This window comes from Pantherophis guttatus, chromosome 6 (assembly GCF_059756535.1).
Source record: "Pantherophis guttatus breed Tessera chromosome 6, ASM5975653v1, whole genome shotgun sequence".
NCBI classification, from domain to species: domain Eukaryota; kingdom Metazoa; phylum Chordata; class Lepidosauria; order Squamata; family Colubridae; genus Pantherophis; species Pantherophis guttatus.
The window spans coordinates 77,175,363-77,189,699 of NC_142068.1; the positions used below are offsets into that span (position 1 = coordinate 77,175,363).

The following is a 14,337-nucleotide window of genomic DNA, read 5'->3' on the forward strand; positions in this document are numbered from 1 at the left end:
AAGGGTGGCGTATAAATCAAATTTAAAAATAAATAAATAAATTGTGAGTTAAAGATTATTCTATAGGATAATCTCCTCTGGTTCATGCATTCAACAGCTAGCCACTGGATAATATACCTGTCTGGATTGAATATATAATCATAATTAAAGCTAACCCTCCTGAAATTATTAATGCGGGGCTGAAAATAAATGCCAGGAAGACTTTGTAAGCCTTCAACCTTGACACGTGAGTTAAAGTATCATCTGTGTTGGACATTCCCCATCCCAGGATATAATTAATTCGGTATGAAGCATCATGTTGCTATATATTTAGAGAGTGCAGTGAAAACCAAGGAAGAGGTGTTACAGATTACAAATGCTTCTCCTACCGCACAGGATGTGTTTCTTGGCACGGCTCTCATTTAACGGAACAGCCAGCACAAGTTGTTGCTACAGCTTGAGGAGGAAAAACAGGAACCTTTCTTCCCCTTCCCCAAGAAAGAACATGCCTGATGTTCTTTCCTGCCTATATAAGGGGGAGATTGGAAGCCACTTTCTTCTCTTCCTTAAAAGCGTTTCTCAGAGTTGCAGCTGACTCGCCAATGAATTTTGCATGCTTACATGAAAGGACCTTGGTGATCTTTGCCACTTTGTAAGGGGATGACAGTAGGGGATGCGGTGGCTCAGCAGCTAAGACGCTGAGCTTGTCGATCAGAAAGGTCGGCAGTTCGAATCCCTAGCACCGCATAATGGAGTGAGCTCCCGTTACTTTCCCCAGCTTCTGCCAACCTAGCAGTTTGAAAGCACGTAAAAATGCAAGTAAAAAAATAGGGACCATCTTTGGTGGGAAGGCAACAGCGTTCTGTGCACCTTTGGCATTTAGTCATGCCGGCCATATGACCATGGAGACGTCTTCGGACAGCGCTGGCTTCTCGGCTTAGAAACGGAGATGAGCACCGCCCCCTAGACGGTGCTCATCTAGCACGTATTTGCGAGGGGAACATTTACCTTTACCTTTTAAGGGGAAGACCAGTCATTATTTATAAACTTTTCTGCTATTATGCTGAGCCTGGTGTTGATTAGCCCAATTATTAAGTGTAAAGGAGACAGATGCCTGTAAATCATGGCAAATTATTTATTGATTTCATGTTTCTAGACAAATTATTGGGATGTCTGCATGATATATTGAGTCTCATCTATTGCATTTTTGCTGAGTTAAGTATTATCTTTTCTCTAAACCTTAACTGTTCTCCAGGCTTCCGGGCTAGGATTTTGATATGACACTGTTCTAGCATCAACAAGGGATCATATAGGCATTTCACAAAATCAGTAGGTGTGTGTAAAAATATTCTTACCATGTCCACTGCTTTCATATACACAACATGGACTGCAGCCTTGAGTTGCTACAGACAATCCAGCTATACATATTGTATGCACTGTATATATTCAACAGCCAGAAATATAAGTACATAAACTAGTAACAGATACAAAAATTTTCTTTTGTTAATATCAAAGTTCTCACAAAACATACCCCTTCCTGCTCTCCTGCTCTGTCAAGATATGTTTAGACGTTTGAAGGCATTACTGCTGAACAACAGAAGCAGAATTTAAATGAATTCACTATAAATCTCTTTTCTTCAAAGAGCATAAATCTGTTGAAAGGTAATATATAGACATTTGAATCATGTAGAGTACTGTCTTCATGTATTTATCAAATTTATAAACGGTCCATCTCATGTAAGTGAGTCTCGGCAGTTTATAGGATAAATAGAATTCTAACATCCAGCTTTATTTCTTGATACTTCCTATAATTAATAAAACAAGCATTTGACTGTTTAAAAATACTGCAAACGCTGAGAAAATGATTTAGCAAAACTAGAGACTTGGAAACTTTGAGAGAAGAGCAAAATGCACAAATTGTCCCCTTGTCATATTAAAATGCACCTCTTGAATAAATAAATTTATCTCTGGAGAAGTACGAGTAGAATTGATGTTGTACTGGATATGCAGATAAATACGTTTTTAAAGACTCCATCATCCAAAACTTTAATTATAGCTTCCCGTTTTTGTCTTTTTAACTGCAGTTCATTCCAGTGCAGGTTTTTTGGTTTCAGCTGACAAAATTTGATCCTAATATCTGCCATTTGATAGGCTGAAAGAATGATGGCTTCTATTTTGTCTCTACCCAGGACTGTCCCACTGTCTTATCTCACCCTAATAAATTAAAATTGTTCAAAACAAAGAGCTCAAACTAGGATCTATAACAGGGGCGTCAAACTCAGTTTCATTGAGGGGCGCATCACGATTTTGTTTGACCTCGGGGTGTCAAAGTGGGTGTGGCCAGGGTGGACATGGCCAGCTCGACATCACTTGTGTCGGGGGCACTCTCCCGAGCTCCGTTTTCACTAGCAGAGGGTTGCAGGAGGCCGTGGCCGTCAAAAACAGCTCGGGAGCCTGTTTTCGCTGGCAGAAGCACCGCTGGACGGTCCTTCGCTGCTTCCAGGGAGGCCCCGCGGGCCAGATCTAAGTACCCTGAGGGCGGGATCCAGCCCCCAGGCCTTGAGTTTGACACCCCTGATCTATAAGGACACTTATGGTTCCACCAAGGCCTTCTCTGTTGAAAAGGAGTTTTTTTTAAAATATAAAATAATTTTTATTGAGTATTTTACATTTTAAAACCAAACACACAATAGCAAAAGAAATCAAGAGACAAAAACAAAAAACAAAAACACATGTATACCAGACGTTTATTTTATTTTTATTTTACTTTAGATTTATATACCGCCCTTCTCCCTAGGGACTCAGGGCGGTGTACAGCCAAGTAAAAACACATAAATACATAATACATAATACATAGATTAAGAACAGATTAAAAGGAAATATCTCAATTTGGCCCAAAATTTAAAAAGACAAACGAATTTAAAATCATTTAAAATCATTTAAAAGGATTTGTTAGGCCAGCCCGGCTTGTTGAAAAAGGAAAGTTTTAAGGGAACGGCGGAAGGCCCGAAGGTATTGGATTCTCCTTATCTCTGGGGGCAGTTGATTCCAGAGGGTGGGAGCCCCCACAGAGAAGGCCCTCCCCCTGGGGGTCACCAGCCTGCATTGCTTGGCTGATGGCACCCCGAGGAGGCCCTTTCTGTGGGAGCGCACAGGCTGATGGGAGGTCGTCGGTGGCAGAAGGCGGTCTCGAAGATAACTAGGTCCTAGTTATTAAACTATTGTTAAAATACAATACTAACAACAGATAAATACAATTTTACAATTTTTACAATTTTACAGCAGAAAGTTGTAAAAAGGAGATTTTTTTTTTAAATAGTTGTCTTTTGACCCAGGGCTGGAAAAGGAACAAATGCATATTCCGGATGTTCCCTGGGAAATGCCAAAAGACAACCTGTTTGGTGAAATCATTTCCGTCTTGATACGTTCAACTACGAGCTGCTGCTGACTGCTACAATAACATTTCCCCTTGTTCGCTGCCCTTTGCTGTAATTCCATTTTGTTCCGGAGATTCAGGTCATACACAGATGTGCCCTGGTTTTACACACATTGCTCGAGGATGGAAATGCTTTTGTCTCTCTTGCGTGACTTTCCTCTTTCCTGTTGAGCTAGTCCCTCTGAGTATTGTTGAACTTTACGGATCTTTTTCTTTTGTTTAAATCAAGAATTGAATCCTAGGAGGTGAAGTTGGAGGATTAGTTTTGTTAAATATGTTCTTCCATGCTCCTGGAGAGAATTTACACCCCAGCCCTTCAGTAAAATCCCCTGTGCCAGATGTGACATAAAAATGGGGTTGTTTTTCCAAAAAGCCTGAAGACCTCGCGTGGACTGTGTCTTATGCTGATTGTGTAAACCAGCTAGCTCCCTTTTGTGAGTTTTTACTGCCCTTTTCCCTTCTCATTGTTGAAAAGAAGAGTAGTCCTGAATAGAAATGAACTCAACCAAAGCAATGGGAGGTCAAAAGATGTTTAGCTTGCCAAGCTACTAAAGGATGTCTCGGCTTGCCAAAAACATTGATGAAACGGAACGCCGGTCTGGGGTTCCAAAACAGCAGTTTATGATTTTTCAGAAAATGACTTTGCCTTGCCAATATTTGCAAATGGCAAAGTCTCTCTGCTTGGCTGTCATGTATAGCCACGGTGGCGCAGTGGTTAGAGTGCAGTACTGCAGGCTACTTCTGCTGACTGCCGGCTGCCTGCAATTTGGCAGTTCAAATCTCACCAGGCTCAAGGTTGACTCAGCCTTCCATCCTTCCGAGGTGGGTAAAATGAGGAGCCAGATTGTTGAGGGCAATAGGCTGACTCTGTAAACCGCTTAGAGAGGGCTGTAAAAGCACTGTAAAGTGGTATATAAGTCTAAGTGCTATTGCTATAGCCTTTTCCTTAGGAGCAGATAGAAAGGAAGCAGAATTCACCCTAATCTGACTTCAAAATATGGTAATAGGTGTTGAGATGACTTGAAAGCCAGAAACAATTTTCAAGATATCCTACTTAATTACTAAGTCATGCATGATTCTGGCTCAGATGAAAGAGGGGGGGGTTGGAAGGGGGGGAAGCTAAAGGTGTGTGTGTGCTTGTGTTTGTGTATACCGTAAGTGCTTTTTCTTCTTTGCACTGATTCTCTTAGCTTAAAAAAAAAAAACAGAGCAAAAGGAATCCCTCCCGCTAAGAAGAAGCGGAGACCTAGACAGATGCATCCTGCAACTGTGGGCCTCTATTATCTTCCCTGTTAGCGACACACTCTAAATTTAGCCCATTGTTAGGCTTGTCTCTGATTCCTGCCAAGTCTCTCTTCTTTGGTGGAATGTAAATTCAAGAAGTGTGAATAACTGTGGCACAGGACAATTCAGGAGGAGGGATGAAGCTTCCCCCACCCCCACCCCCAACGAGGGACTGGCAGGGAAACAACACTGCTATTGTGTCTTTGGAAGCAGAGTTATTGCGTTTTGCTATAGTCTTTTTGGGATCCCAGTCTTTGCGTACAAAGCCACCTTCTGATAGACAGCGTGAAAATGCCGAAGCAAGAAATGGGAGTGAGCTGTGTTCTCTCCCACCCATATCCTGGGATCTGTAAAATGTGTATTTGTTCATGGTCAGATTCAGTGACATCTGAATGTTAATATGCATTGACAGCTAGCATAAAGATTAGCTGTTTGGGCTCTCACTCGTATAAATTGAAAGAAATGTGATTTATTCATCTTTCAGCTGAGGTGACTAAATTAATTTCTTAATATCAATAGGTTGTATTGACTAATTCATCCTCTCCAATTGTTTTGGCTTAGCTATATAGTAATAAGAGTTTGTTTTGGTTTAGCATAGTATGCGAATCCATGTGCTTTTACGAGCTGTGATTAAGCAAACATGGCTTAGCATGAAATGTGAACCCAATCAACATTGGACTAGGAAGCCCCAATTCAATTTTCCACTTACCATAATTATAAACATTTTTTGGTTGCTCTTTTGCCAGTTACCATTTTTCAGTACCATTAATTCCGAACTTACCTAACTTATCCTTAAATGTCCCTACTGTCTGAAGATAAGATGAATGAAGAAAAAATAAGCTAACAATTTATCAGCTTCAAACTAACTTTGGGATGTGTAGTAATTTTGGGTCACTTGTGCTCTTAGCTTGCAGATACTTCCCTTCACATTCACAGTATGCTTTCTGTATCTAAACTGAGATTACATTTTAGATATCTGTGGAGTGGAGTGGAGTGGAGTGGAATGTGGAGTGGAGTGGAGTGGAGTGGAGTGGAGTGGTGGAGTAGAGTAGAGTAGAGTAGAGTAGAGTAGGAACTGAACTGAACCGAACCGAACCGAACCGAACCGAACCGAACCGAAATGAAATGAAATGAAATGAAATGAAATGAAATGAAATGAAATGAAATGAAATGAAATGAAATACAGGAATTTGTCTCTGGTGCATAAGCTCTCAGTGTACATACAAGCAACAAAGTGATAAATCTTAAGTTACAATGATAAATCATAATATACAACCAAGAAAAGTGATAGTCATAAGATACCAATAGGAATAAGTAGTAAGAAAGATGAGAAGGATAATAGTAATACAGTCCTACTATATGGTTATATATATGGTACTTAGGCATAAAATAGTGCTGTAGGAATTATGTGTTTAGCAGAATGATGGCATGGGGGAAAACTGTCTTTGTATCTAGTTGTTTTGGCATGCAGTGCCCTATAGTGGCATCTTGATGGGAGAAGTTGAAACAGTTTATGTTTGGGGTCTGTAGATATTATCTCAGCCCTTCTTCCTACCTGTGCAATATACAGGTCCTCAATGGAAGGCAGGCTGATTGCAATTGTTTTTTTCTGCAATCCTAACTATCCATCGAAGTTTATGCCTGTCCTGTTCAGTTGCTGTACCAGATTAGACAGTTATAGAAGTACAAATGACAGACTCAATAATTGCTCTGTAGAATTGTATTAGCAGCTCCTTGGGCAGTCTGAGCTTTCTGGGTTGATGCAGGAAGAATATTTTTTGTTGTGCCTTTTTAATGACAGTTCTAATGTTAGGTTTCCATTTCAAGTTCTGGGAGATTATAGATCCCAGAAACATGAAGCTCTCTACTATTGGTACTGTGTTACGTAATATTGTACAAGGTGGTAGGAGGCCCCCTCCTAAAAATCTACTATCATCTCTACAATTTTAAGAGTGTTGAGCTCCATATTGTTCTGGCTGCACCACAGGGCCAGTTGATCTACCTCTTGTCTATATGCAGACTCATCATAGTCTGAAATGAGACCAATGACTATTTAATCATCTGCAATCTTCAGTACTTTTAACAGAGGGATCCTTTGAGAGAGAAAAGAGTAATGGAGAGAGCACACAGCCCTGGGGGACACCTGTGCTATTTGTACAGGTATTTGATGTGATTTTGCCTAGCTTCACCTGCTGCTTCCTATCTGTTAGAAAGTTTATAATCCACCTACAAGTATGATCAGGTACAGCTAGCTGAGTCAGTTTAGAGAAAAGAATTTCTGGAATGATGGTATTAAATGCCGAGCTCTAGACCTTTACATAAGTCCTTGGGGATTCAAGGTGTTATAAGATATATATTGCAGTGCCATATTAACAGCATTATCCGCCAATCAGTGTGAGTTTTTCATTAACATCTAAATAATTTTCTTGCAATGGTATAACTGGTTGGAGAAAAAGAAAGGAATATAAAAATAGGGACACAAAAGAGAGGTCGTAATTTATAGACAAAAATTGGGTATCAATTAAGGAACATAATTAATTAAATATGGAGTTTATCATATTGCATTATATGTAAATATATAGATAAGAAATATAAATACAGTCTACCGATGTGACAGTTTTGAAAAAGAAGTCGTAAGACTTGATTCAGGTTTATTTGTTTTGTATGTTGTATTGTCGTATTTATGTTTGTAATTTTTAACCAATAAAAAAGAATAATAAAAAAATACTTTTCTTGCAATAACCCATATAGAACTAGAATGGTCTGAGCCAACTTTCTGTCTCCTTAATTGGGCTAAAGATTCAGCACTCCGTTCTCTTCAAAGGAAATACGGATATTAATGGAATAAATGAAAACTTTGTGTTCTCTTTGAAGTCTTCTTTCACACAATGCCAGCACAAGTTCCTGCCTGCACCCTTCACACAGACTTCCCCAACACTGGAGTTGTTTTTGACATGTGAGTTCTTTAGGTTTGGTTTAGGGCCTGTGGGATGGGAAAGCGAATGTATTTATTTGGCCTTTAGTCCGAAATCTTGTGGGTTGGGTGCAGAGGTGGGTTTCAGCAGGTTCTGACCAGTTCTGGAGAACCAGTAAATACCACCTCTGACTGGCCCCGCCCCCATCTATTCTCTGCCTCCCGAGTCCCAGATGATCAGGAGGAAATGGGGATTTTGCAGTAACCTTTCCCTGGAGTGGGGAGGGAATGGAGATTTTACAGTATCCTTCCCCTGCCATGCCCGCCAAGCCAAGCCATGCCATGCCACGCCCACCAAGCCACGCCCAGAGAATCGGTAGTAAAAAAATTTGAATCCCACCACTGCTTGGGTGGTTAGGAGAGTTGGCTTGGGAATGTGCAAAAAGGAGGAACACCATGAATCATTGGGAGCATAATGTCTTCCATGAATGGACTTGCAGCAGCACTCACAAAATTTATCTCCGTTAATAGGAGTAGAGACTGTGTATAGAACAGAAGATCTCTTTGATAAAACTTTCATCGGACAATAGAAGAGTGCTTGCTGATTTGTCATTCATTTTGGCCTCTATTCATTCCCTTCAAAAAAGGTGGGCAGTTTTATTGGTTATTGTTTTTTTTTCCTTTAAATTTCCCTTAAAAAGTTTACATTCTATTTTAAGCGAGCGGAACATTCACAAAAGTGCTTTTGAACATGCCTGGAAGGTCAGCCATCGCTTTTGACAATAAGAATCTTGTGATGATGTGTGGGTAGAATGAATGGCTCAGCCTGCTGAATAGGAACCATGGCAGGGACAAAAAAACAAGACCAGCTGATACTATCAGTAATTATATTTCTGATGGTGCCGTTGCCCAGGTTAGCCAGCACAAATCCAATCCTAATTTCTACTGCACATATTCCCAACGTGGTACTCTTCTCCACAAGAGGGGTTGCTCAGGTTGGGGAAGGTGCTCCACAACATTCCTCCTCGAGCTGCATGTTCAATCCCAACTGCTTCTCTGAACACATCTCCTGGGATGGATGAAATCAAACAATTGTCTTAACTCAGCTTCCCTTAAGCTGGTTTCTTATAAATTCCCAACCAGAATACCTGAGTACTGTAGATTCTTCAGCTATCAGTATGCTTATAAGTGTAGCATGAAGTACAGGAACAGGAGAGCACAGACATTATGATTTTAGAATGAAGACGATGATTTATTACATTTAAGGGGAATGGAGATGCAGCAAGGGTGTTCCGTTTTAATGAGGAAAAAATGTAGGAAAGGATCAAGCACGATTTTGTAGAATGTGGAACTTCTTCCAAAGAAGTTAGAACGCTTCTTGGTTTATTCTCTGTTGTGGCCCGCCAGCGGCCAGCAGAGCTGGCAGCAGATTTGGACAGTGAAGAGGTTGGAGAGGAACATGGGCCAGTCCTGGAGTCTGGGGAAGGCTCGGACGAGGAGGCAGAGAGGGGGCCAAGGCCATCTGGTAGTTCTTTGCTGCCTCTGGAGTCTGACATCAGTGAGGCAGAAGAACAGCAAAAGCCTGTTCCCAGTGTGCGCATGTGCAGAGCTGCAAAAATCCAAGAATAATTAAGAAACCAAGGTCGACTTGGGAGTAAGGCTTGGAGATGATTGGCCACTCCCATAAGACATAAAAGAGGAGCGAACAGGACATGAGCTTCTGCAGGAAGCAATTAGTTATCTGGTCGGTTAAAGTTTTGGAAAGTTCTGTTTGACTCTGTGCTAAGTTTGGCCTTGCCCTGCGTGTGCAAATTAGTTCTCTGGCAGCATTCCAAAGGAGATAAGGTGGGTGTTTATAAACATTCCCCTGAAAGACTTTTTTGAGAGGCCTTTCGGACTGTATGCATAAAAGAGGTTTGCCGGGACTAAGATTGTGCTGTATACTTTCTAAGAAAGCTAGGGTCAGAACATTCTCTTTGATTTTTAAGGCAACAATGTTATTCCTGTTTTGGGAATAAGTAGCAATCCGTTTTGCCTGGTTAAGATGAAACTTAAAGGACTTTGTCCTTCACAAAGATAGAGTACAATTCAAGAAATAAAAACTTACTAAACTGCTAGAAGATAATGTGCCTTGACTTTCAAAAGCTATTTTTTCTAAATTATTCAGAAAAGTGATATAATATTTGCTGTTATTTATGATGGCAAAGTACATGAAATAAACATTGAGCAGAAATGGCAGCATTTTAAGAAAATGTAAAATTAGTTCAATTCTCTCTAGGAAGTTGTTGTCCTATTTTGGCTGTCTAAATATTGTATTTCAAATTTTCATTCTGAAATTGCCTCCCCAAAAGGAAAAAACAAAACAATCCCAAGCTGCTAGTAATATATAATACAGGTAGATCTCAATTTACGACCATAATTGAGCCCAAAATTTATGTCACTAAGTGAAACATTTATTAAGTTAATTTTGTCCCATTTTACAACCTTTTTTGCTACAGTTGTTAAGTGAATCACTGAAGTTGTTGAGTTCCTAACAAGGTTGTTAAGGGAATCAAGCTTCCTCATTGACTTCACTTGTCAAAATGTCACAGAAATGGTCATAAGTCATTTTTTTTCAGTGCCTTTGTAACTTTGAGCGTTCACTAAACGAACTGTTGTAAGTAGAGGACTACCTATATTACAAGGACCCTTCCATCCTTAGCATTCTATGTTCTGTGTTTTAAGTAGGTTGAGGTACAGGGAAATCATAATATAATGGCAGGTTTCACTTGGGGGTCTATTTTCTAGCGTGGGAAATAGAGATGCAACCCGTATTTTGTATAAAATCTATGTACCATTCCCTTAAACTCAAAAGTAATTTGCATTTAGATTAGGGGGTTTAATGGATTTTTTCCAGGTAATTGGATGAATCACAAAGGTGAGAACAGCGACTACAAGGAAAGGAAGATATCCTGCGCTCAGCAGTTCTATGTTTCAAGTTTCAAGATTTGCAACAGCAGCTCTCTCTCCCTTCCTTAGAAAGGAGCCAGCTGTTCTGAACAGCTTGAACTTATCTTGTAAACTTCTTGTTCTGGGGAACTGAAAGTGAACTAGAAAGGAAAAAAATATTTATTTAATCAATTTATTTGGCTGCCAATCTCAAACAAATGTTCTTGGGCAGCTAACAATATTAAAAGTGAATAAAACCAAACACATATACAAGGAGCAAATACATGTACAAAAATGAGAAGACAACAACTGAGAAAAATCACAAACATATATTACCATAACTAAACATAACAGATGTACCTTTGCACATCTGGTGCCCTAGGCTCTAGTATAAAATTTGGTCTTTAATGACTTTAAGACCTTATGAAAAGCTAGCAGGGTTGGAGTCAGCCTGATCTCCGGAGAAAAACCTCTCCTTATAGTACAGCCCGGGAAACTAATGGACCAATTGGGATTGTTCTGGAGGATCTACAGCAGCAGTGGCTTTCACAAATTCTTATCACCGGTTTGTTGTGCACGCGCCTTCCATACATGCACCCAGCCTTCCGCTCATGTGCTTTGCTCGCGCATGCACCTGGCTTTCCATGCATGCACTTTGCTCGCAAATGCAACTTCCGTGCATGCGCCCAGCCTCGAAAATATGACTAAATAGGATGGCATTACGCCGGGGCGGGGACCCACAGTCGCCGCTACCGGTTTGCCCGAACCCGTACGAACCGGCTGAATACCTCTGGTCTACAACCCAGGAAACTAATTGGCCAATTGGGATTTTTATGGGGGTGGGGATGGGGGGGTCTGCTAATCAAAGTCCTCAAGGCCATCTGGAATAAGAGGGTGTCTAGATTGCATCTGAGCAACCTTTCTTGTTTAGGAGAACTCTCTCTGAGGATCTAAAGGAGATAAAAAGAGATACCTAGAACAGCATTGGTGGAGAACAAGGAGCAAACCTGATTGAACATGTCCTTATCGCAATGAGGCCTACCTCATCATGATATGGATAGCAAAACATTACTGTTTCTGCCCTTATTGCATCTACAGATAGCCACTCATTTTTTTTAAAGCGAAGACATAATTGATCAAATATATCAGTGGCCCCCAAACCTTTTGGGCACCAGGGACCGGTTCGATGGAGAGAGGTTTTCCGTGGACCAGAAGGGATGTGGTTTGTGTGCTGCCTGTATCCCATGGATGGGGCTTAGCTTGTTTGCAGGGCCTAGTTTTTGGCACGCCGTGGCCTAGTGCCAGTCCATGGAATGGAGGTTGGGGACCCTTGTAATAAACGACTAAATTTAAAAATAAACAACTGAAAACTGATTGGTTGCCCAATCTTCTATGAAAGAATCTTTCATGGTATATCACATCTGTCTTAACATGAGACAAGATGTTTTGATTGGCTGTTTATATCTTTTCATGAAATTGTTCCTGGAATTCTGGTTGCTACTCTAATTTTAGTAGTGGTCTTTCTTACTCTATGGATGGGCAGAATTTTCATGATGATAAACTTTAAAAAGAACTATTTTAATTTGTTTCACATACACACAGGCTTCCTTATTAAATGAATACGGTGTTTCCCCGAAAATAAGACCCTGTCTTATATTTTTTTGAACCCCAAAATAAGTGCTGGGCCTTATTTTCGGGGAGGTCTTATTATTTTGGGGCACGTGGTGCAAGACGGGGCTCCTCTTGCTGTCTTACCTGATTTCCATCTCCGTCTCCCTAACCCTAACCAGAGGAAATGGCGGGTACTGGCTGTGTGTTTTAATATTTTCGGGGAGGGTTTATTTTCAGGGGGGGCTTATTTTAGCGCTCAAAAGCCCGATTGGGCTTATTATCCAGGGAGGTCTTATTCTCAGGGAAACAGGATATTTATAATCACATGGTTATGGTATTTTAAAAATTCATAACCATTGATTGTATTTTACAGACAATGGTCTACTTCATAAGATCCTTTGAACTCAGGTCTTTCTAAAAAGCACTATTAAGTTTTGTTTATTTTATTTATTTTATTTATTTTACTTCAAATTTATATACCGTCCTTCTCCCTAGGGACTCAGGGCGGAGTACAGCCAAATAAAAACACATAATAAATACATTAAGAACAGATTAAAAAGAAATATCTCAATTTGGCCCAAAATTTAAAAAGACAAACAAATTTAAAATCATTTAAAAGATTTGTTAGGCCAGCCCAGCCTATTGGAAAAGGTAAGTTTTAAGGGCACGGCGGAAGGCATGGAGGTCTTGGATTCTCCTTATCTCTGGGGGCAGCTGATTCCAGAGGGTGGGTGCCCCCACAGAGAAGGCCCTCCCCCTGGGGGTCACCAGCCTGCATTGCTTGGCTGATGGCACCCCGAGGAGGCCCTCTGTGGGAGCACACGGGTCGATGGGAGGTCGTCGGTGGCAGAAGGCGGTCTCGAAGATAACTAGGTCCTATGCCATGGAGCGCTTTAAAGGTGGTAACCAACACCTTGAAGCGCACCCGGAAGACCACTGGGAGCCAGTGCAGCTTGCGCAGGAGCGGTGTTATGCGGGAGCGCCATGCAGCTCCCATAATTACCCGCGCGGCCGCATTCTGGACCAGTTGGAGCCTCCGGATGCTCCTCAAGGGGAGCCCCATGTAGAGAATTCCAATTTGTTGCTTCTGTAACAATATAGCAAGTCATTTTTGAGTACTTTGGTTCAATTTTTTTTCATGCTACTTATCACAGTTACTGATGGCTTACACTGCTGTAATTATTATTATTATTATTATTATTATTATTATTATTATTATTATTATTATGTCATATTTCTATGCCGCCCACTCTCCAAGGACTCTGGGTGGCTTACACCAAAGACAGTATACTAAATAGCATATTGCCTCCAACAATCTGGGTCCTCATTTTACCCACCTCGGAAGGATGAAAGGCTGAGTCAACCTTGAGCCGGTGAGATTTGATCCGCTGATCTGCTGAACTAGCAGTCAGCTGAAGTAGCTGCAGTACTGCACTCTAACCACTGCGTCACCTCGGCAGTTATGATGCACTGAAGATATATACCAGGGGTAAAATGTTCCTGGTTTGGACCGGATTGCTCGATGGTGGTGGGTGGTTCGGAGAACCAGTAGCAGAAATCCCTGCCTCCCCCCCACATACCCAGCTGACCTGCACAATCATCAGAGGCTTTTTTTTTTACTTTTAAAAGCAATTTTTCTACAAATGCTTTTAAAAGAAAAAAAAGCCTCTGACGATCAGGCAACTCAGCTGGGACCTTCAGAGCCTTTTAAAAGCATTTTAAAATGCTTTTAAAAGAAAAAAAAAAGTTGACCACGCCCACCCAGTCACATAACCTCCCACCAAGCCACGCCCACAGAACTGGTAGTAACAAATTTTACATTTCACCATTGATATATACTACTTGGATTTATAGGTGACGGCATTCTGCCGAGTTGCAGAAACAATAGTAGAAGAGGGCCTATTTGGTTGAAACGTCTTTAGCCTTCTGCAGAACTTTTTGGTCAAAGTTGCATGCATATTATAAGACACGGAAGCAGTAATTCTCTCTATCTGAGAAAAAACTTCATGGAGCCGGATGAAAAACACACACTTACTATACTAGGAAGTTTGGTTCTTTAGATGGTTGATAGGATCTGGAGACTTCTGACAGTTCATGTGGATACTTGCAGATGTTTATACCAAAATAAGCTTATGGTTAATATCTTAGAATACTTGGCCAGCTTGCAAGATTTCAACTAGCAAGT

At 40.8% G+C, this 14,337-nt stretch overlaps 1 protein-coding gene across 12 annotated transcripts in view; it reads left to right on the forward strand.

Moving 5' to 3' along the window:
• The window catches only part of PALD1 (phosphatase domain containing paladin 1), a 150,639-nt gene that overhangs the window by 38,285 nt on the left and 98,017 nt on the right, over positions 1-14,337 (forward strand). The window lies entirely within an intron of this gene.